Genomic DNA, 22,218 nt, shown 5'->3' on the forward strand with positions numbered 1-22,218 from the left:
TTAGCTCAGCCAACACCTTGAGTGCAGCGAAGGAGGCCCTGAGTAGAAGGCCTACTGTATTTTAACTCATGGAAGTTGAGAAAAAATATATGTTTGTAGTTTTAAGTTGCTAAATTTATGGCAATTTGCTATACAGCAATAGTAAATGAACATAGATTTGGTACTATGAGTAGGGTGGTGCTGTAACAAATATCCAAAGTATGAATGTAACTTTGGGATTGGGCAGTGCGTGGATTGATCGGAGAAATCTGGACTTTCAGAACGCTGCTGTTAATTACTCAGTGAGAATTGAGGAGCATGTTATTAGAAATGGGCCTTATCAAAGATGAATGCTTGTCATATACTAGCAGAACTATTAGTAAAGTGGTCCCTACAATTAATAAAAATAAACTTGCATTACAGCTACAGATATTTCCAAGCCAAATATCAAAGACACTATATGGTTTCTTCTGGCTGTTTATACTAAAATATGAGAGGTAAGAGATAAAAGAAGAATTGTTACACTAAAAGAACTAGAATGGTAGTTTTCAAAATTCTCAGACCCTCTAGTTGGCAAAATATACAAATCAGAAATGACTGCGAAAATATGGAATCCAAAAGGACAAGAAAGCTAAGTTTGTCTAAACAACCTTCTGCTACAATCTCAAAAAATCAAAACATCATAATATTCAATTACTTCAAAGTACTTTTCAAGAGGTTAAGGACTGTGCTTTTCCAATCTTCATAATTATTTCAGAAGGTCTCTAGGAAACATGAACAAATCCCTCAACCATTTCAGCAGGAGAACAAGAGTTAGAGAAACAGGTTAGGAAAAGATTTGCATGCGTGCCTTTTCTCTAATGAAGTGACGTATTGCATTAGGAAAATCTGCTTCACAAGACCTCTTGAAGTTTTGAAGAGCCTAGATGTCAATCTGAGGACTAAGATGCACTTGATCCAAGCCATGGTATATTTTTATAACCTCATATGCATGTGAAAATTGGACAGCGAAGAAGGAAGACTTCAGAATAGCTGATGCATTTGATTTATGGTGTTGGAGAATATTAAAAGCACCGCAGACTGTTAAACAAACAAACAAAAAATCGGTGTTGGAAGAAGTACAGTCAGAATGCTCCTTGGAAGCCAGGATGGCCAGACTTTGTGTCTCATACTTCAGGCATATTATCAGGAAGGACCGTTTCCTGGAGAAGGATATCATGTTTGGTAAAGGAGGGACAGAGAAAAAGAGGAAGACCATTAATGAGATTGATTGGTACAGTGGCAGAAGCAATGGGTCCTGTCATAGCAATGATTGGGAGGTTGGTGCAGGACCGGGCCCTGTTTTGTTCTATTGTGTATACGGTTGCTGTGAGTCGGTACTAAATCCCTGACACATAGCAACTACAAATAATTATTTTATTTATTTTTTTTTTAAAGTTTTTTTTTATGATCTAAAATTGGTAATTATCTAGAAGGTTTGGATTTGTAATGCATAACTTTCTTGATGTTCCTAAGTAGCAGATATGGTTAAATATTTGACTACTTAAGTATTTGGAACCAAAGGTGAAAATTATTTGACAATCTAATCTCTAGGAAACTAAAATTAGGTCATAGTATTTCATATACTGGTTTAATTATGGACTAAATCTGTATTTTACTTTTTCTAGTATTTATTCATCTTTGACATTTAAGGTAAATTAATTATTATGTGTCAATTATTTTATCTTTTGATGTCCAATTTAGATTTGAAGACGATTTGTATTCAGTGCCATTGAATTGATTCTGACTCACAGATACCTAAAAGGTCAGAGTAGAACTATTCCATAGGGTTTCCAGAACTGTAAATATTTATGGAGGTACGCAGGCTCAGCTTTCTCCCAGAGAATGACTAGTTGATTTGGACCAACAGCTTTGCTGTTAGCAGTCTAATGCTTAACTCTCTGTAACCCCAGTGCTCTATTGAGCTTAAGTTTCCTCTGATTTTTGAATTTTTTTAATGTTTAAATAGTGGTAATTATCTTCATAAGCTAGTGAGACTTCCTTTTTGTTTCCAGTGATATGAGCATTGCATTATAGAATAAAGGTCTCAGATTTTTGTTATTAACTCTGTTATCTTGCCTGTCCTTTCTAGTGGGAATGTCCCACCTCAGAAGGTTTTGGACGGGGCTCAGGATTCCGCCTAAGGTTCTATACTCTGCAAAGGCTCTGCAAGAGGCCTATTTCACTGGGCAAAGTCTAGAACCCCTTTTAGGAATTCCAATCAGTTTTAGGCTGATGACGGAGTTACAAGCTTTCCGTAATCATGTTTTGCAACATTCCTTTCTGTCCTAGTGAAGTATCTATTTTACAATAGTAGGCAAGGGAAACCAATATTCATAAGACCGTTAAGCATCTTAGTATTATTTCCCCTCTTCAAACTATGCCTTGATCGCTGTATTACAGAGCCCTGTTGTTCCAAGGTTAAGCATGCATGGCTATTTACCTCTGTCCCATTTAGCCCATGCTAAGCTGTCTCAGTGTTCTCCTATCTGCCTTGTTCTTCCACCCCCCTCCCCTTCTTGCCCACCCCAATACCTGAACTATGATGTGTCTATCCCCTACCCTGTGCTATACCATTGCCTCTGTCCACCACCCCCTGAACACTTCCTCCCCCATCAGTAACCAACAAAAAAATTTTTTCCCCCACATTTTAGTATGGGTATCTTTTCTTAAGCTTTTACAATAATGGTCTTATGCAATATTTGTCCTTTTGTGACTAATTTCACTCAGCATTAACTGTGTTGAACAAGTTATCTGATTTTGTTAAACCTCATTTCCAGAGATAATAATCCTCACTGGATTCTGTTGTTGTTAAGAGCCATCAAGTTGGTTCTGAGTTATAGTGACCCTATTATATAGGATATTTGAGGAGCAGCTGGTGGGTTTGAACTGACATGGGATTATATGAGGATTAAATAAGAAAATAGATATAAATCACCAAGATAATATAATGATTGTAACAGCATGCTTTCAACAAATGCAAATTTTCACATTTTCACCCCACCCTGCAACTGGAATTAACAATATTAATTCTAAATAATTTGTTTTAAATGAATTATTTCTACATAAATATTTGACTTTAGGTGGGTACTAATGTCTGTTTTCCTAGTATAGAGAAGTGCAGCGGGTCAAGATGAATATTTGATAACTAAGGTAAGCATTGATTTGATATGCAAAAAGCAACTTTTAAAATACAAAATCAGTCCTAAGAGCAGCATTTACACAAGAACAAAATTTGGATGGGTCAGAAAAGAAAGAGGAAGAGGAGGTGGGACAGTGATGATTTATTGTGGGGATTGCAATCAGTGTGATGAAACAAAATGTGTGTGAGTTATTGAATAAAAACTGATCTGCTATGAAAACTTTTACCCAATTCACAATAAAACATTTTTCCAAAATAGAAATAAAGTTTACCTAAAACACAATAGCATAGTTGTTATGAATTGGGCTGCTAACCTCAGGATCAGAAGTTTGAAGCTACCAGCTCTTCTGTGGGAGAAAGATAAGGCTTTCTGCTCCCGTAAAGATTTATAGCTTCAGAAACCCTGTACAGGGTCACTATGAGTTGGAATAGACTCCATAACACATAGCCACCAACCACCAAAATACAATAAAATATTATTAAAAAAAACAACACGTAAAAATGTAAGCTTTCAAGCTTAGCATTGTTAAAGTCTCAGTCAAGATGACAACAATAACAATTCCAGTATTGGATCAGAATCATCAAAGGTGTTTACCCATTCAAGGATCAGAGCTTCTTCACCGGGTCAATACAGATGAGGGGAGGAAGCTCTGCTCTTGAACAGGGATTTTATTGCTTAATTTAAAGCCTTTAGCAGATTACAAGCAAACTCTACTTTGAGAGGAAGTAGAAGAAAACTGCTAATGAGATGGATTGACGCGGTTGCAGCAGCAATGAGCTCAAATGTAACAATTGTGAGGATGGTGTGGGACCGGATTGTGTTTTTTTCTGTTGTGCATAGGGTCGCTATGAGTAGAAAGTGACCTGATGGCACTTAACAACTACAATACCTACTCATTCAAAATAATTTAGTTAATAGTCCCTGCTTGTCACTGTTACCCTTCTATTTGTGAAATGATTGGCTACTTCCAAAATATAGACTCTTTAAGGAACAGTAATGTAAGGAGAAAAAAATGTTTTAAAAATTTGGTGCTTTTTTTCCCCCTTTAAAACTTCCCAGTTTATACCTAGTCCATATCTTCTTAACCTTCTGTACTTTGGTTCAAAACTGTATGAGTACATCTGAGATGTCTTTTAGGGTTCCCATTTGGGTTAACTTTCTCCTTTAAGGCTGCTCTTAATGCTGTTTGTAGAGTTGAATTCTAGTCTCGCTTTCTTGTAGTTCATACTAACTACCAACCTTGTGTTTAGGTGCCCATCCTGTAACCACTGTGCTAACAGGGCTGTATCTATTTCAGAGAAGACTTCAGGGTCTCTATGAGTCAGAACCGACTCTGCGTCACCTAACAACAACAACAACAAAGTAGATATTATTTAATGCGGCATCCAAATATTGAAGTCTTCATTGAGGACCTTAGTTAAAAGGTTTGAAATATTGGAATCATAGTTATTTAATCCTGTTTTTAGATGATGCTATTTTTCCTATGTCCTTTGAATTTTTTTGATATACTAGGAGTGGTAGACTTCTGGTGTGGCGCTGTGGGTTAATGCGCTGGACTGAAAAGTCAGTTTGAACCACAAGGTTGGAAGTTCAAGCTCACCAGTCGCTCCTTGGAAATCCTATACAGGGTTGCTATGGGTTGGAACCAACTCGATGGCACTTAACAACAACAGGAGTAGTAGCACATCAAGGGTCCAATAGTAAGGATTTGCAGGTCGTATATTCTATTGCAATGACTCAACTCTGCTAATGTCACACAAGCAGTCCTGGACAGTATCCAATAGCCTGTTGTTTTGTTTTGTTTTTAACAGAAAAACGTTCATATTTTATTTTAACCCACTATATATTTGAGGATAAGTCAAAAAGTATTGTTACTAGGGTTCCAGTTCATGAATGCAGGCGTTTATTCCAAACAACATGTGTTAAATATGTCTCTGCAAACAGTAAATGGCTTTAGACAAGTTCGCTCAGAAATACACTTATCTTAGACTCTTTAGAATGATTTCAAAAGTAAGATCCAATCAAAGCAGAAGCTTCCAATGGCATCTATCTGTTGGGGGCTGGTTCAATTCAAGGTGGAGAGGTCAGCTTAGAGGTTATGGCAACTGTTTTGGGACTCCAAAGGGGTCATCTTGATAGATTTTTTTTCCAGGGACATAGGATGATCACAGGAACTTTTCATGAAGAAGGTTTTTTTTTTATTTAAGATTTTATTGTACATTGACTGATAGTTTATGTGGGAGAACATCAGTTTTGAACTCACCCTGTCATATTTTGTATCATCGCAATGATTACAATCCCCTCCATGCATCATCATTCAACAGCATTGACTTCTATTCCCTCTGTGTTTTCGTTTTTTTTTAATGTACATGAAAGCACTCAGGAATATATAATCATTAAAAAAAACCCAAGGACACATCCTGTAAGACTGCCTCCTGGCTACCATCACACAGCCTTTCTCTTTCCATAAGTCTAGAGTTCTCAGCTCTCTCTCTCCATGTCATCATCTCTGCCTCCATCTCTGGTGTTACTGCATCTCATAACTGCATTTTAATTAAGTGATATTTTAAAAAGCAAGCAGCTGCACATGTGTCTGCATTCATAGTTTGCAGTCTTCTCTAAAGTAACTGCAGAAAAAATCTGCAGCAGTTTGTTTTTATAAAAAACATTATATTAAAGCACTGCACCTGACGCCATTGCTGCTGCCCCTGCTCCAATACATCTCATTGGGGATCTTTCTCTTTTTCTCTGGCCCTCCACTGATGGCCTTCTCTAGGACGTCATCTGTATAACATGGCCAAATAAAAGAGACACGGTCTCACCATCCTGGCTTCTAAGGAACACTCCAGCTGTAGTTCTTGCAAGACAGATTTGTTTATTCTTCTGGCAGTCCATGATGCTTTTAATATGATTTTCCAACACAATAACTCACATGTAACTACAGTCTTCTTTATTCATTGTACTCCTTCTACATGCTTATGAGATGATTGAAAATACCATGGCTTGGGTGAAATTCACCTTAACCTTCAAAGTACTATGATTGCTCTTTAAACACTTTGAACAGGTCTTGGGTAGTAGATTTTCCTCATTCAATATATTGTATGATTTCTTGGCTGCTGCCTGCAGACTGTTGGTGTGGATCCAAACAGAATTAAGTCTGTGAAAGCTTCAATTTTTTTCTCCATTTAAAATTATGTTATTGGTCAAGTTATGAGGATTTTTGTTTTCTTGACCTTGAGGCACAACCCATATTAAAGGCTCTGATCTTTGATCTTCATCAGTAGGTATTTTAAGTTCTCTTCACTTTCAGCAAGCAAGGGTTATCATCTGTATATGGTAGGTTATTAATTATTCTTCCTCCAATCCTGATGCCATGTCATGGTACTCCAATGTTCTTCATATAATCCAGTTTCTTGGATTATTTGCTCAGCATATAGATTGATTAAATATGGTGAAAGAATACAACCTGGTGCACACCTTTCCTTTCCTTATTTAAAATCATTTGGTATCCCCTAGTTCTTTTCAAATGACCGCTCTGGTCTATGTACAGGTTCCTCATGAGTAAAATTTAATATTCTGGAATACCCATTCTTCACAATGTTACCTGTAACTTCCCATGACCCACACAGTCTAAAGCCTTTGCATGGTTAAAAAAGCACAAGTAAACATCATTCTAATCATCTCTGCTTTCAGCCAAGATACATCTGACATCAGCACAGATATTCCTAGCCTAGTAGAGTGCTTGATTTTGAAAAATGCTTAATGTGAGCTGGAGGGATGAATGATGGCCAGAGGCTAGCTGGCTGGATGAACAGGTGGGTGGCTGGATGTTTTGGGAGTTCTCCATGTCCTCTTCAGCATCCAACTTGAATTTCTGGCAGTTCTTTGTTGATGGACTATAGCAACCATTTAAAAATTATCTTCATTTAAACTTATTGACATGTTATATTAATGATATTGTTAGATGATTTTCACACTCTGTTTGGAATGGGTACAAATGTGGATCTTAAGTCAGTTGGTTGGGTGGCTTTCTACCAAATTTCTTGTAATAGATGATTGAGCGCCTCCTGTGCTGCATCAGTTTGTTGAAATACTTGAATATGCTTTCTCCAATGCCTTCAGTGCAGTTTGGAATTCTTCCTTCAGTACCATAAGTTTTTTTTTATATGCTACTTCTTTAAATGTTTGAAAATTGACTATTTCTTTTTGATATTGTGGCTCTGTTATACCTTCCATGTTACTTTTTTTTTTTTTTTTAATGTTTTGTTGTGAATTATGTGATAGTTTACATGGGAGAACATTAGTTTTACATTCATCCTATCGTTTCATTGCCATGGTTACAATCCCCGCCATGCATCATCAACCAACCAAAAGGTATATCCTACAAGCCTGCCCGCCCCCTCCCCCGCCCCCCGGTCATCAGCACACAGCTCCTCTCCCTCGCTGTGTCTAAAGTCCCCAGATGCTCCATCTCTCCATGTCATCCTCTCTGCCTCTATGTCTGGCGTCACTGCTTCTCTGGGTAGGGTCCCACTCTCTGCTCTTCTCCCTTCATGGTCTCAGGAACCTCTGCTCCTAGACTGCAAAGTTAATCACTCCCCTCCTTGCTACAAAACATCTACCTTTACATTTCCAACCCTTACAATCAGTCCTGATGAACAATTATTCACTATTGTATCACAAGAGACTTATCTGCATTTCCTTTCATCAGCCCCGCCTAGACAGATTGGATACTACTCAGTGGAGATTCCACCTTCCTCTATGCCCTTTGGATCTTGAAAGCTTGTAAGCCAGTCACTTCTCGCCTTTGTATCCCTCCCTACATCCCCGCCATTTTGGGTAGCCAATGCCAAGTTGACCATCCCTGTCTACTCTGTGTGTGGAGGGGGTGGGAATGATCCTCGCTGTAAAGATTTGTTCCCTCTTTTGAGCTACTGCATCCATAGGTGTAGGTCAAGTTCATCAGCTTGTATCATATTACTCTTTTTTTCCTCTTCTTTCTTCTTCTAGTTGAGCTTTGATCATCTAGTCATTGAAGCCACATCAAGTGGGTATTATCTGCAAGTGTGGGTGTTCTTGTACATATGCCCTCTCTCCTTATCAGCTGGACACTTCACTCTCCACTCTAGTCCTCTGTGGCTGTGTCACTGACTCTAGGCCAAAGAGTCCTCAGGTCTTGCAACACTGCTGGCCAACCAGGTCTCCCCCCGGGTTCATAACCTTCCATGTTGTGTATCACTCTGTCTGTATCATTCACTATTTTGCCATGTTGTTGTTGTTAAGTGCCATCAAATCAGTTCTGACTCACAATGACCCTGTATAGGGTTTCCAAGGAGTGGATGGTGAGCTTGACCCACCAACCTTACGGTTCAAACCAACCTTGCAGTCCAGTGCATTAACCTATAGTACTATACCAGGAATACTACAATATTGCAAGTTGAGGCTTAAATTTTTTAGTCATTTCTTTCAGCATGAGAAATGCTGAGTGTACACCTCCCTTTGATTTTATAACTCCAGGTCTTTGCCCATTTCATTGTAAAACCTGACTGTCTTGGTGTTACTTTGAAATTTTCTGTTCAGTTGTTTGACTTCCTTGCTTCTTCCATTCGCTTTAGTATTTCTATGCTGAAGAGCAAGTTTCTGAGTCTCTTTTGACATCCAATTTGGTCTTTTCTTTCTTTCCTGTCTTTTTAATTACCTTTGCTTTCTTCCTGTACCATGTTCTTGATGCCGTCCCACAGCTCTTCAGGTCTTCAGTCATTAGTTGTTAATTTATCAAATCTGTTTTTGAGATGGTGTCTAAATTCAGGTGGGATATGTTCAAGGTAACATTTTGCCTCTCCTGGAATTGTTTTAATATTTTTCAGCTTCAGCCTGAACTTGCATATGAGTAATTGATGGTCTGTTCTATAGTCGGCCCATGATCTTGTTTTGGCAAATGATACTGAGTTTTTCCATAATCTTTTACTGCAGATGTTGTCATTTTGATTCCTGTGTATTTCAATGGGTGAACTCCATGTGTATAGTTGCCTTTTATGTTGTTTAAAAAAGATATTTGCAGTGAAGAAGTCATTGGACTTGTAAAATTCTATCATTTATCTCACCTAGGCAATACTTTCCAATTACTGATCCTTCCTCTTTGTTTCCAATATTCACATTCCAATCACCAGTAATTATCAGTCCATCTTTACTATTTATGAATGAACAAATATTTATTGAATACTTTCTGTATGCTAAATTCTGATAAACAATGATAAACAGTGATGTAAAGGATAGACCCAACATTCTTTTGGGGTCCATGGAAATGCATGGTGCTTCAAGAATATGTCATAGGTGACCTGAACTAGTCTTTCCCTAGGAATTGATGGGGACATTGAGTCCTGTAGAAACTGATGTAGAAATGGAGCCTTGAAACAGTACGAAGAGCCATCTAGGAAAAATAGAGAGGAAGAGTAGTCTGGGGCAAAGGTCAGGAGGCATGAAAGCAAGCTTGGAACATGCCAAAAACACATACATGATTGGAACACAATGTTTCTGGTTGGGAGGGCTGACCATACGGTCTGGAGAAGTAAGCAGGAGCCAGATCATGAGCGACCTTGCAAACTGTATTGGGAGGCAGTACATACTCTGATTACCATTTTAGAAAGCTCAGGTAGAGTAAAGTGTGAGAAATGGTTTTGGGGCACCAAATATTGGAGATGTTAAGATATTATGAGCTATTATGATACAAGTCAGAGATTTCTGTGGCTTGGAAAAGGAGTACTGGAAACTATAGTAAGAGAGGTACCTTAAGCATGCTCTTTGAGGAATATTTGCTCTCTCACTCCACTGTCTGCAACATGCTAAGATATTGTACTAATGTCATCTTTTTTCTGATCTTCCCTGCCTGTCTCAAATACTCCCACCAGAGAACTCCCAAAGCTTCCAGCCACCCACCTGCTCATCCAGCCAGCTAGCCCCTGGCCATCATTCATCCCTCCAGCTCACATTAAGCATTTTTTAAAATCAAGCACTCAGCTACACTGTAGGGATACACCATTAGCTATTGCAGTACACGGTTCCAACCTTCAGGGGACTTACCTTGTAGTGGAGATCACAGTCATAGTTCTGTGTGAAGAGTACTTTTATGGAGACAGCTGGAAGGGACCACCGAAGCAGAGATATAAATTCAGCTGGTGTATGAGAATAGGACTTACAGCTTTAAGGGAAGATTTATTGGATCATATGATCTTACTGAGCATGATAATACATTTGAGGAACTGAAGACTATTTTATGTGACTGGAATAAATGGTGGTAGATATCGGAGAAGAAACAGTGAGATATGAAATTAGAGAAGTAGTCAGAGAGTGTGTGTTTCATTTTTGGGTCTACATCATTGAGTTCTATCACAATTCCTGCTTCCATGTCAGCTGTCAGGTGTCTCCAAGATGCGGGGACAGAGAGGGCAGGGATTAGGTCTGGAGTTGGAGTGAAGCTGGAAGCTGCTTGCCACTTATTTGCCAAAAAACAGTACTTAGGGTACAGAAGCCTTCTGAACTTTTTTAAAAAATTGGGCATGACAATTAATATCAAACAGACGAACATAGCAACGGAGGATAGATAATATCACACAAGTAGTGACACAAAAGTTAACCTTCCTGCACCTTAGAGAACTTTTAGTACTTCAACTGCAGAAATTTATTGTTGTTGTTGTTTGTTTTAAATAGAGTTCCTGTGCTCCTGGTGAAAGCCTTGATGTAGCACTCTAGGTAAAGACTAGACTGCTTACCACAGGTCAGCTGTATAAACTCACTAGTTGCTCACGAAGAAAGATGAGGCTTTCTGATCCATAAGGATTTATAGCCTTGGAAACCCTACACATGGTCATTATGAATTAGAATTGAGTTTTCCAGTATGCTTTTTGAGTATGCTTATGACTTTTTGAGTAAGATTTTTGAGCATGCTCGTGGGTTGATGCTTGAATATAGAAACATGTATTGAAGGCTTACACAAGGGTGTTCAGTCCTAAATGTGCAAAATAAGTGATGTTGTTGTTGTTAGGTCCCATCAAGTCGCTTCCAAACCATAGCGAACCCATGAACCACAGAATGAAATATAGCCCAGTCTGCACCATCCTCACAATTGCTGCCTTGCTTGAGTACATTGTTGCTGCCATTATGCTGATCTATCTTGTTGGGGGTCTCCCTCTTTTTGTGTTGATCCTCTACTTTACCAAGTATGATGTCCTTCTCCAGGGAATGGTCCTTCCTGATAGCATGTCCAAAGAATGAGAGAAGAAGTCTGGACATCTTGGCTACTAAGGAGCATTCTGGTTGTACTTCTCCCAACACAAATTGGTTTGTTATTCTGGCAGTCTACAGTACTGTTAACTTTCTTCTTCAACACAATAACTTAAATGCATCAATTCTTATATGGTCTTCTTTATTCATCGTCCAGCTTTCACAAGCATAGGAGGCTATTGAAAATGCCATGGCTTGGGTCAGGCACACTTTCTTCCTCGAACTGACATTTTTACTCTTGAGGTCTTGTGCAGCAGATTTTCTTAATGCAATACATCATTTGACTGCTATGTCCATGAGTGTTGATGCTAGGTCCAAGCAAAATAAGGTCTTTGACAACTTCATACTTTTCTCTCCACTTATCATGATGTTATTTATTGGTCCAGTGGTGAGGCTTTTTGTTTTCTTTACACTGACATGCAACCTATACCAAAGGCTATTCTTTGATCTTCATCAGTAAGTATTTTAAGTCCTTTTCACACTCAGCAAGCAAGGTTGTATCATCTGCTTATTGCAAGTTGTTAATGAGTCTTTCTTCAATCCAGATGCCATGTTATTCCTTCTATAATCCAGTTACTTGGATTATTTACTCAGCATACAGATTGACTCAGTATGGTGGAAGAATACAACCCTGGTACACACCTTTTCTGACTTTGAGCCATTCGGTGTCCTCTTGTTCCATTTGAATTAACACAATTAAGTGTTCCGTAGTATTCCTTCTATGCAATGTCCATAGCATGTCATGAGCCATACAGTCAAAAGTCTTTGCATAGTCAGTAAACTACAGGTACACATCTTTCTGGTATTCTCTGTTTTTAGCTAAGATCTATCTGTTGTCAGCAATGATATCCCTTGTTCCACATCCTCTTCTGTTTCTAGTTAGAACCTCAAATAATTTCCTGCCAATGTACTATTGTAGCCCTTTTTGAATTATCTTTAGAAAAATTTTACTTGCATGTGATATTAATGGTACTCTCTGATGATTCCTGAATTCTGTTGGGACATTTCTCTTTGGAATGCATAAAAATATTCATCTCTTCCAATCACTTGTTCAGGTAATTGACTTCCAAATTTCTTGGCATAGATGAATGAGTGCCTCTAGTATATCATCAGTTTCTTGAAAGATTTCAATTTGTTTTCCATCAATGCCCAGAGCCTTAGTCTTTGCCAATGCCTTCAGTGCATCATGGACTTCTTCCTTCAGCTCGTGATCATAGGCAACCTCTTGAAATGGTTGAACATTGACCATTCTTTTTTTGGTACAACAACTCTGTGTATTCCTTCCATCTCCTTGTGATGATTTCTTCATCATTTAATGTTTTGCTGAGAGAATCCTTCAGTACTGCAAGTCAAGGTTTCAATTTTTCCCTCAGGTCTTTCAGCATGAGAAATGCTGAATGAGTTCTTTCCTTTTGGTTTTCTTATTCCAGATCTTTGTGCACTTCATTGTAATTTTTTACTTTGTCTTCTGGAACTACCCTTTGAATTATTCTGTTCAGCTCTTTTACCTCCTAATTTCTTCCATTTGCTTTAACATCTCTATGCTGCAGAGCTAGTTTCAGAGTCTCTTTTGACATCCACTTTGGCCTTTTGTTTAATCCTTGTCTTCTTAACAACCTTTAGCTTTCTTCCTATATGATGTTCTTGTGTTATCCCACAATTCCTGTTTTTCAATTATTAGATATAATGCATCAAATCTGTTCTTGAGATGATCTCTAAATTCAGGTTGAATTTGTTCAAGGTCATATTTTGGGTCCCATGGATTTGTTTTATCGTATTCAGCTTTAGCCTGAACTTGCATATTAACAGTTGATGGTCTGTTCTACAGTCAGCCTCTGGGCTTGTTTTCACTGATGATATAGAACTTTTCTACTATCTCTTTCCATCAATGTAGTAAACTTGATTTCTTTGTATTCAGTTTGGTGAAGTCCATGTGTATAATCATCTTTTATGTTGTATAAAAAAGGTATTTACAATGAAGAAATCATTGGCCTTGCAAAATTCTATCGTACGACCTCCAGCATCATTCTATCACCAAGTCCATATTTTCCAAATACTAATCTTTCCACTTTGTTTCCAACCTTTCCATTCTGGTCACCAGTAAATATTAATACATCTTAATTGAATGTTTGATCCATTTAAGACTGAAGGAATTGATAGAACTCAATTTTATCATCACTGACCTTAGTGGTTGCTTCATAAATTTGATTACTAATGGTATTAACTAGTTTTCCTTGTAGGCATATGGATACGGTCATATCACAGACAGCAATATGCTTCAAAATAGGTCTTAAAATGTTATTTCTGATGATGAATTTGACAACATTCCTCTTCAATTTATCATTTCCAGCATAGTAAACCATGTGATTGCCACATTCAAGATGGCCAATACCAGTCCTTTTCAGCTAACTGATGCCTAGGAAATCGATGTTTTTGTGTTCCATTTCATTTTTGACACCTTCCAATTTTCTCAAATTTATACTTCATGCCTTCCATGTTACACTTATTAGTGACTGTTTACTGCTGTTTCTCCTTATTTTGTGTTGTGCACCATCAACAAATGAAGGCCCTGAAAGCTTTACTCCATTCACATCATTACAATCTACTCTACTTTGAGGAGGCAGCTCTTCCCCAGTTGTCTTTTGAATACCTTCCAACCTGAGGGACTCATCTTCTGGCACTATATCTGACAATATTCTGGTGTTTGTTATCTTCTGGTGATATCTGAAAGTGTTCCACTACTATTCTTAATTTTTTCAATGGCTAAACATTTGAAAGTATTCTGCTTCTCCTTCTTCTGAGTCTGTCTTAGACTGGAAGCTCAGTTGAAACCTGTCCACCATGCCAGTATTCAAAATACCAGTGTTATAGCTACCAGCATTACAGTAACATGCAATCCACCATCCACCACACTTCTACAACCTGACCAATGAGTGATGATGATGTTTGTTAAAAACACAGGTTTTCTACCCAACTCTAAAATTTTGATTAAGGAGATCTGGGGAATGTCTAGGAGTATGAATTTTGGGATGCATCCCTGGTGATTCTAATGTAGATGTTAATTACCCTTTTACTTGTGTATATAACTGACATACCGGTGATTCCTATGACTTTTTCCAAACACTAATAAATATGTCATACAAGAAAATCAATGGGCAGAGCATTATGGAAACCATTTTGCATTAGCAAATGAATGGATGATTTTTAGATAAACTTGTTCTTAGATAAATCTAATTGATTTTACTCAGCTCAATTTTTTCAGCCTGCACACCAAATATTATGTCAGATACATTAGTTTGGCAAAAATCTTATTTTATCAGATATTCTATGTAAAACACCCCTGTTACTCTGAAAAATACTTGTTGAATAATGGAAATAAAAGGGTTGTTGTTGTTGTTTGCCGTGGAGTCGGTTCCGACTCATAGTGACCCTACACAGGGTTTCCAAGGCTGTAAATCTTTACGGGAGCAGACTGCCTCATCTTTCTCCCATGGAACAGCTGTTAGTTTCGAACTGCTGACCTTGCGGTTCCCAGCCTGATTCATAACCACTATGCTACTTAAAAGGCTGGTTAGGAAGGAACAAATGTAGGGAGGGAGATAGAGAGAAAGAAAGGAAGAAAAACCAAGAAGGAAGAAAAAGAGGGATGAATATGGGAGATAAATTTATCTTAGCATAACTTGATTTTGCAAAACCTGTGGATTTTCATGAATACCAATTTATTTACTAAGACTTCAGAAACCATCTGTTCAGCTCAATGAATTTTGGCAGGAGCTAATCACAGACTTCCTAATCTTCTTCTGCCTTAACTTCTATTTTGAAAATTGGAAAAATTATTTGCTCATCTCCCATTTTTCTGTCCTTTATTACAATCACTGTGCTTTCTGAAGAAGGTATTCATAGCCTCAATACATGAAAATTATTTTCATGCATTGACTGGAGAACTGGACTTCATTCAGGTGGACTGATGCTCTTTTACTGTGTTATGAACTATTTTGAGTTTTGATTCTTTTTTTTAATATTCTGATTAAAATTTTAAATTCTCCTAGTTTCAGTTTTGTCATTTCTGTATTTTTTTTTTTTTTTTAAGCCATGGAAGCAAAACAGAACATGGTAGGTTTTACCTTCTGACTGTCATTTGTTAAAATAAAATTATTTTTGTCCAAATAGTTAGTATTGTTAGTATATGCCTTTCCTATTCTTAAGTCATGAATGTAACAGCAATAACAATGGTGAAAGCTTTCTATCATATATGACATTTTTATATCACTCGCATAAATGATTTAGGGAATTTAAACTACTTCAAGATAATACAGTATATTTTGAAAGACAGAACACACTTTTGAGTTAAATTTTCAAAATATTTTACAGAGTATTTCTGAATAATAGTTTCCTGTTAAGTTTTTGTTGACACAATAACTGTTACAATAAATAAGATGGTGTAAATTACATGCTTTTTCTAAAAAAAAATGAAGATCGTATTTGACTTCATGATGGCATTTGCTTATTTGAAATAATCATTTTTGTAAGTACAAATTACCTCATAATATGAATAATAAATCTGGATTTTTCCATACTTGTTCCTTGAAATAATCACCCAATTTGTATATCATTGTTGTTAAATGATGTCAAATTGGCTCTGACTCATAACAACCCTGTGTAGGGTTTCCTATGGACAGCTGATTGGTTTGAACCTCTGACCTTGCAGTTAGCATTCCGATGCTATTCCTACAGTTCTACACAAGGTATTCTTATAAAACATTGCATGAACTGAAAACTCAGATACTAAAAAAGTCAACCAAGGAAAAGAAATAGCCAGTTGGGAGAGATTCCCTGGATAACATATTAAGCAAGATTTTGAGTTCATAAACATGACACAGGAACATTATCTGGTTCAATCATTCATGTCAATTGCTACTTACTCGTGAACCTTTCTTAAACCCACCCTAACCTCTATTTTCACAGTATTATGCCTTCTTATTATATGTTCCCATGATGGTTCTCCATTATTACACTCAGGACAGTTAGAATTAGTTCAGCATTAACAATTTTGACGGAACAATCTAATTTCCTTTAGTTTTGCACATGGTACAAAATACTCACTGTTTCCAAGCCAATTCAAACTCATAGCAAACCTGTAAGACATAATAGATCTGCCCCTTATGGGTCTACATAGCTATAGTAAAAACCCAACAATATTTGTGGAATTGATATTTTTCAAACTTCTAATCATCTAATGGCTGTATACCTAGAGCATATTGTTGTTAGGTACTGTCAAGTCAATTCCAACTCATAGCAACTCTGTATAGGGTTTCTGAGGAGCAGCAGGTTGTTTTGAACCACTGACCTTGCAGTCAGCAGTCCTGTGCTTATTCTATAGTGCCACACCAGGGCTCCTAGGTCATTTGGAAGCTAAGGATTCCTGAATGACTGACCAATGGAATGATTGAGTTTAGCAAAAATAATGACAAAGAGCACTGTCTTTCCCAGAATAATCATTTCTTTATTATTTTTTATCTTCAAATGTCTAGGATCCACTTTTTTCCTGGTTGCAAAATTTCTTCATCGGGATAGCATTGATGAATAAATTACTCATGGTAACCCTCCAAGGAGCTTTATGTTTTTAAAGAAGGAATAAATAATTAATGATAAAATTATATATAATTTTCAGAGATGGGAAAAGTAGTTTGTGGAATGGAAGACCTTCCAATTGCCCACTGCCCCTGCCCCAACACAGTGCATACTAACTTCCATGTTCTAGGTGTGGCATTAGTTCTTTTCCTCAGGGTATTTTATTTCATTCTTAAAGCAACCTTTTGAGAAGGCGGCTACCATCCTTATTTAAAGCTTAGAAACTGGTTATTGGATCTAAGACTGAGGGGACTTCAAAACCTGCTCAGGAAAATAAGTCAGAAAACCTTGGGCAAATCTGAACAGGTTATCTATAGACTGAGTGAAAATTTTCAGGAACCATATATTAGTTAAAGAGCATTGGATGATTAAACTTGCTGGCTGCTACCCCAAAAGTTGGCAGTTTGAATCGATCAATTGTTCCACTGGAGAAGATATACTTGATGTATCTTCCCTGTAAACCTGTCCCTGTAAATACTATAGCCTAGGAAACCCTATGGGACAATTGTACTATGTCTTATGTCTTATATTGTTGTTAAGTGCTGTGGAGTCGGTTCAACTCATAGCTACCTTGCATAGGGTTTCTTAGGAACAGCTGGTGGGTTTGAATCACCTACCTTGTGAGTAGCCATCCAATGATTATCCTACAGTACTACACCATAGCCACTGTAAGTTGGCATTGACTTGATGCATTCAACAACAACATATGTGAAAGATAAACAGAGTATTATCTAATGATGGTGGATTTTCAGAAGTGTGACTCTTGAAGTACCCATTACTTTTGTCAAAGTAGGATTGCCTTCATTGCTACATTTTAGAGCGGACTCTAATAGATTTATTTCAAGATGGACTGGTGTGGCACCACAAGATAAGCACTCGACTTCAGACCAGTTTGAATCACAAGGTGGGCAGCTCAAATTCACCAGCCATTCCTTGGAAACCCAATACAGAGTTGCTATGAGTTGGAACTGACTGTACAGCACTTAACAACAACTTCAAAATGGAGCAGCACACAACAGAGAATAACTCAAGAGCTAAGTTTCCATCTTTATTTTCATATTTGACCAGAAGCCACCAAATAGTTCTGTGGAATATTTTTAATTGTTTCAATGTATTTTTTTTTCTTTTAAAAAAAAGTACTCGTGAAAAGTATTCTTTCAAAACATAGAACAACTTAGAATTTTTTATACAGTTATTCAAAATCCCCTGGACTCTCTACATATCTTTCAATAGCATCATTTCTGAAAAACAGTATTTTCCATGGCTTTGACTTTGTTAAAAGATTGTTGTTAGGGGCCATCCAGTCGTCCGAACCATAGCAACCTTATGCACAGCAGAACAAAACACTGCCCGATACTGGGCCAACCTCACTACTGTTGCCATGATTGAGTCCATCGATGCTGCCAGTTGTCCAATCCATCTCTTCCTCTTTCTCTCTGACTCTCCACTTTACCAAAAATGATATCCTTCTCCAGCGATTGGTCCCTCCTGACAATATATCCAAAGTATGAGAGACGAAGTTTGGCCACCTTGGCCTCTAAGGAACACTCTGGCTGCACTTCTTCCAAAACAGATCTCTTGGTTCTTTTGGCAGCCCATGGCACTTTCAATATCATCCTCCAACACCATAACTCAAAAGCATCAATTCTTCTATGGTCTTCCTTATTCACTGTCCAGCTTTTGCATGCATATGAGGTTACTGAAAATACCATGGCTTGGGTCAGACACATCATAGTCCTCAAGCTGACATCTTTGCTCTTCACCACTTTAAAAAAAGCTTGTGCAGCAGATTTACCTAATGCAATACGTTGTTTGATTTCTTGACTGCTGTTTCCATTACTGTTGATAGTTGATCCAAGAAGCATGAAGTCCTTGACAACTTCAATCTTTCTCCTTTGATCAGACTGTTGTTTATTGGTCCAGTGGTGAGGATTTTTGTTTTCTTTACATTGAGATGTAATCCATACTGAAGGCTGTGCTCTTTTATCTTCATCAGTAAATGTTTTAAGTCCTCTTCACTTTCAGCAAGCAAGGTTGTGTCATCTGGATATCTCAGGTTGTTAATGAGTCTTCCTCCAATCCTGATGCCATGGTTTTCTTCATAGAACCCAGCTTCTTGTATTATTTGCTCAGCATACAGGTTGAATAAATATGGTGAAAGAATACAACCTTGTCGCACACCTTTCTTAATTTTAAAACATTCAGTGTTCCCATGTTCTGTTTGAATAACTGCCTCTTGGTCCAGGTACAGATTCCTCATGATCAGAATTAAGTGTTCCAGAATACTCATATTTTGCAGTGTTATCTATAGGTTGTCATGATTCACACAGTCGAAAGCCTTTGCGTAGCCAATAAAGCACAGGTAAACACCTTTCTGGTATTCTGTGCTTTCAGCCAAGATCCATCGGACATCAGCAATGATATCCCTCATTGCATGGCCTCTTCTGAATCTGGCTTGAACCTATGGAAGTTCTCTGTCAATGTGTGATTGTAGTCATTTCTGTATTATCAAAGAGACTGTCCAATGACAATCTTTTGTTAAAAGATTAGCCCAGCATAACCATATAGCATCTGACATTTAAGGAATATTGAACATTCAAGGACCTATTTTAAATAAATAAGTATAATAGATCATGTTTTATACCTATTTTAATGAGACAGTAATTTTTGTATCCTTTATATATACAAATGAAGATTTGTTCTTTGATTGAATATTTTTTCCATCTCATTGACAGTTTTCTTCTTTTTCATTGACCTTCTATTTTACTAAGTATGGCATCTTTTTCCAGGGCCTGGTCTCTGATAACATGTCTAAAGTATATGAGAAAAGTCATTCCATTCTCTCTTCTAAGGAGCATTCAGGCTGTACTTCTTCCAAAACAAATTGTTCATTCTTTGGCAATCTAGGATACAGTCAATATTCTTTGCCAACCATAATTCAAATACAGCAATTCTTTGTTCATCTTTATTCACTGTCCAACTTGCACATGTATATGAGACAACTTAAAATACCAGGGCACACTTTAGTTCTCAAATTGACATCTCTGCTTTTTAGCACTTTCAAAAGATCTTTTGCAGCATATTTTTCCATATCCTTTGATTTCCTGACAGCTACTTACGTGGGCATTGATTATAGATCCAAGTAAAATGAAATCCTTGACAACTTAAAACTGTTTTCCATTTATATTGCTGTTACATGTTGGTCTAGTTATGATGATTGATCGTTGTTTTCTTTATTTTGAGATTTAATCCATACCAAAGGCTGTAGTCTTTAATCTCAATCTATAAGTGCTTCAAGCTTTCTTTGCCTTCAGGCATTTAATGAGTGGCGCTGTAGGATAAGCACTCAACTACAAGGTCGGCTTGAACCATAAGGTTGGTGGTTCAAACTCACCAGTCACTCCCTGGAAACCCTATATAGGGTCGCTGTGGGTCAGAACCAACTCATATAGTCCAGCTTCTCAGTTTATTTGTTTAGTATCCAGATTGACACTGTTGTTGTTGTTAAGTGCATTGAGTCGGTGCTGACTCATAACGACCCTGTATAGGGTTTCCGAGGAGCAGCTGGTGACCTTGCAGTTCAAATGGATTTGCAGACTGGCGCATTAACCCACAGCGCCACACCAGGACTCTGGTTAACTAAAAACAAGTCCTGTAAGTGGGGCCTGTTCAGGAGCTGCTGAAAATGTCAAAGCATGAGACTTCATGTGAGTGTGAGTAAATTTTCAGAACTCCACACCTGTTCAGTTCCCTCCAGTGGCTGCTAGTTTCTTGGTTTTAACAGTTATGAAGATTGTGAGGATGTTGGTTTCTATCCCAGGAAGCTGCGGAGAGTGGAAAATAGAAAGGAGACAAGTGAAAATGGCACAGTGCTCACAGAGATTCTGTTGTTTTTCTTAAATAAGCATTCCATGGATCATTGAATTTCTAGAGTTCTAAGAAAATGATGGTGTGAATATTCGAGGTGCTTTCATGGAGAAGTAGATTTCCAAAGATTCTTACTCCATCCCAGAAGTGCTTCTTAACTTTGTTTTTTCTTCTTTGGAGAATGTGTTTAATAAACATATCTTATTTAAATAAATTCTCCAGTAGGGAATGACGAATTAATTGCTTTCATGTGGAAGAAAGCTGAGTAAATATGACATGTAAAATTTTACCTGTGCAGCTCACCAACATTCCGTTATCCGAAACAACAGTATTTCCACATCACAGTTCCCAAAATGATTTATCAAAGTCTCAAATTTCTGTATCTCCTTTGGCTTGCTTCTCTCTTGATTCTACCCAAGTTTCATTAATGGTTCGCTTCATGTATCATCTCCATCGTCATAAATTTTCTTTAGAGCTTTCATCAATCCCTTACTAGGACCCATTTCAGTGTCATAGGAAGGCTTTTCCTTTTCTTTGCACTCTTTTTTAACCTGAGTCAGGCAGTCCCACAGTGTCTTTTCAAGCTTTCTTCCTATACTAGATAAGAACTGTATCAGTCTTGGCTTTTTCAACTGCCTTCCACAGAGATGGGTTTCAAAAGGTTGTTAACGATCAAGGAGTAACTTTTCCCATTTAGGTTCTTTACTAGAAGACCAAATGCCCTCTCTGTGAAATGCACCTACGTAGTCTCAGTGGGACTTGATGGACTCCAGTTATGGTGATGCAGATTTTCACAAATGTATCTTCCTGATCCCATTCATAGTGACTGATTTTCACTGGATTCCCATTGAAATGTTCACTGCATTCCCCATTGAAACCACAGCCACTGGCTTTTCATTGGCAAGAGTGTCTGATTTCCCCTGTGATTTCTGCTGCATCTTGTTCTTGATTTCTGTCTCAATCGACTTTTTTCATCTGTAAGAGCATCACATACTCTTTTTCTAGTGGACTTTTCCAGCAACACTTTTACTTCTTCCAGATCTTTCTTTAGCTCTTCCAAACTAGAAGCCATGATAAGGCCAGGTCAGACCCAAGGCCAGAGCTGTAGTCAAGTAGGGCAGAGGACAGGAAACACTGCACTGAACATGCTCACCAGAGTACAAACACACACGGGCTTGAGTCACAGTGCCCACAGCCCCTGAACATACTCTGAACTGACTTTTAAAAGAGGTTGTTATTAAATGCCTCAAGTCGGTTCTGACTCATTGTGACCCTTCCG

The 22,218-nt window shown here is 37.8% G+C and overlaps 1 pseudogene; it reads right to left on the reverse strand.

The window, feature by feature from the left end:
* Positions 1–21,308: 21,308 nt before the first annotated feature.
* LOC102811373 lies at positions 21,309–22,011 on the reverse strand (annotated as a pseudogene).
* Positions 22,012–22,218: the final 207 nt, after the last annotated feature.

The sequence above is a fragment of the Chrysochloris asiatica genome, unplaced genomic scaffold (assembly GCF_000296735.1).
Source record: "Chrysochloris asiatica unplaced genomic scaffold, ChrAsi1.0 scaffold00552, whole genome shotgun sequence".
Taxonomy (NCBI): Eukaryota; Metazoa; Chordata; class Mammalia; order Afrosoricida; family Chrysochloridae; genus Chrysochloris; species Chrysochloris asiatica.